This window comes from Scylla paramamosain, chromosome 10 (assembly GCF_035594125.1).
Source record: "Scylla paramamosain isolate STU-SP2022 chromosome 10, ASM3559412v1, whole genome shotgun sequence".
In the NCBI taxonomy this organism is placed as follows: Eukaryota; Metazoa; Arthropoda; class Malacostraca; order Decapoda; family Portunidae; genus Scylla; species Scylla paramamosain.
Window position 1 is genome coordinate 22076932 of NC_087160.1, and position 3047 is coordinate 22079978.

The following is a 3047-nucleotide window of genomic DNA, read 5'->3' on the forward strand; positions in this document are numbered from 1 at the left end:
TACTGCTACTACTACTACTACTACTACTACTACTACTACTACTACTACTACTACTACTACTATTACTACTACTACTACTACTATTATTAATACTATTGCTACTACATACATACACTACATATTATAATAAGATTGCTGCAAAGAAAGCCAGTTGACCAACACAAAGCAGATTTCAAGCATTAAAAAAAAAAGTATTAATAAAAAGTTACCATTAATTAAAACCCTGTAACTACTAACAACTATATGACACTTCTTAACTAAGTGACTCTATACAATCTTACTGAGGAAAGAACAACTAGAGGTACTGAAAAAAATCTTGAATGACAATAGGGAAAGATCTAATTCTTTCATTATAAGACAATTTTTTTTTTTTTATCTACAATCACCTACAAGATTTTAGACACTCATATATGTACCAGTCTCTCGTATTGTTCTGTATTCTAGAGAGGACAAAATTAACATACTATTTCTCTCTCTCTCTCTCTCTCTCTCTCTCTCTCTCTCTCTCTCTCTCTCTCTCTCTCTCTCTCTCTCTCTCTCTCTCCTCATGTCAATGCCAACATTTATTTTTGTATTTATTTATTTACTTATGTATTTATCTATATCTTTCAGTGCTCCAGATGTTAAGCAACGCGCCCACAGCAACAAAAGAGTTAAAGTTAAATCTAGCGGGAACGCATTAGTGTTGCCTTCATTCTTAAGATTCACTTCACGTTCTCATAAGATTCACTTCACGCTCTCTTAAGATTCACTTCGTGACCTCATAAGACACTTATTCGCATTTTGAGAGGCTGCAGGGATGACTGGTCAGGTTTTCATCGATTTTTCTTTTTTCGTTAATTTCTTTACGGTTACACATTTCTTACTTTAATCACTTACTCAACTTTCTGGGCACTTATGTATTTAATTGGTTTACTTTTTAAAATTAATTTAATTAACTAATTAATTTATTTATTTTATTATTTTTTCCTATCGTCTCTCAAACAGATCTGTATCCTAGAAGAGACCAAATTTATAAGCACGTGTTCGCTCTGTTATATCTCTTAAGTTGTCACGGATAATAAAAGTAAGAAAAGTAATAATAATAACAGTAGTGAGAATAATATAAAAGTAATAACAAAATAATCAAAAGAACACAAAAAAAAAAAACTAGACTATTTATCTATATATTTGTCCTCACAAGATGACTCCCCCTTCCTTTTTCAGTGCCTTGAATGTAAATTAGATATGACCATAGCAATAAAATGATTAATGATACGAAATTCTTGCTAAACTATAACTAAAATCACTAATCACTTCGTAAACTTCCATTGAATTTCGACTAGAACAATCTGAAAGTAAAGCAGAGAAGATATGCAAAGTTTCTGAAATAATTAAGTACGCTTGAAAACACCAATAACTTCCACTAAAACGTCTTGAGAGTAATCAGATGTGGAGACTCTTGGAATCGTTAAAATTTCTTGAAAACACCAATAACTTCCACTAGAATATTTTCAAAGTTAATGCAGATAAGATAGGGAAAGTTTTGGAATAACTGAACATCCTTGAAAACACCAATAACTTCCATTTAAAACGAACTGAAAGTGGTGAGGATAAGATGTGGAGACTGGCATGCTGTCCCATCTTCTCTTCGTGCTGTTGATGGGACGTGGTGTTGCTAGCGCCCTGTTTTGCCTTGTTTTATCTGCTTCTCGTGATATGGTTGTTACTGGGGCTAAATTATTATCATTATTTTTTTTTTTTAATGTCTGTGTCTGTGTCTGTGTCTGTGTTTGCTTTTGGGAATATGCATGTGTGGATATTTGTGTGGGGTCTTTGTGAGTGTGTGTGTGTGTGTGTGTGTCCTTGTGTGTGTGTGTGTGTGTGTGTGTGTGTGTGTAAGTGGATGGTAATGTAAAAGAAGTTGCAAGAGTTGCAAGAGTTTAGGAGGCGTTATTATTATTATTATTATTATCATTATTATTATTATTATTGTTGTTGTTGTTGTTGTTGTTGTTGTTGTTGTTGTTGTTGTTATTATTATCATTATTATTATTATTATCCTATGGTGATGACGACGACGATGACGATGATGATGATTATAATGATAGTGGTGATGATGACGACAATAACGAGGATGATGATGAGGAGGGTAATGATAACAACGCAAGATAAACCTAATACATCTTTAGCATTATTAGTAGCATTCCAATCATCACTCACATCACATAACACTAATACCGTAAATGCCATAAATACCACTAATACCATAAACAACCCATTTTAACATCACATACATTCTTCCTCTTTACCACGTCACTAGAGAACACAAGGTACTAACGCACATTTACTTTTACACAGATGCAAATGGAACCGAAAGCTTTGGACCAGCACTAGGCAGCGAGCGTCGTTCTTCCCTTCTTCCCTCTCTCAAATAATTCCTCATCCCGTTCTCCTTCAGGATTTTCAAAACTTGCAACCCTAACCACACAGATGCGCGAGGTAAGAACGTAACTTGATCTCCGTACAAAACAAAGATTCTTGCTTGTCATGTGTGAGTTTTTTACGGGCTGTTTTTTTGGTAATCAGTTGTTTGATTGTCTGAGCTGATGGCGACGCAAAACTGTGTCATTTGATGTTGTGTGTGTATATAATATAATATTGTCATCAAGCTGGCCGGGTGTTGCATTAAGGATCTTTGCTCACTTAGTTACGATGTTCAGTATTAAAGTCATGGTATGAGTAAAGGTGTCAGGGGAACTTGAAAGGTTTTAAAGGACGTGTAATGAAAAAAAAAAAAAAAAAAAAGCTTACTTTGTTATTATATTGAGTGTTAAAGCCAAGGTGTTAGTGATGGTGTCAGGGGAACTTGAAAGGTTTAAAGAATGTGCAGTAGTAGGAGTATTTGTTCGTTTTTTTTTTTTTCCTTTATGTAAGAGAGGATCTGGCCAAGGGTAACAAAACTAATAAAAACATGCTCGCTAACGGCACAAAAAAAAAAAAAAAAATAATAATCCACTGAACGTACCAGTCCCCCCCCCCAAAAAAAAGAAAAAGGTCAAACAGTT

At 34.1% G+C, this 3047-nt stretch overlaps 1 long non-coding RNA gene across 1 annotated transcript in view; it reads left to right on the forward strand.

Moving 5' to 3' along the window:
• Positions 1-2765, forward strand: part of LOC135104356 (uncharacterized) — a 33741-nt gene extending 30976 nt beyond the window's left edge. Inside the window, exon 3 of the long non-coding RNA XR_010270416.1 lies at positions 2341-2765. This is a non-coding gene — a long non-coding RNA (uncharacterized LOC135104356). The remainder of the gene's footprint in view (positions 1-2340) is intronic.
• Positions 2766-3047: the final 282 nt, after the last annotated feature.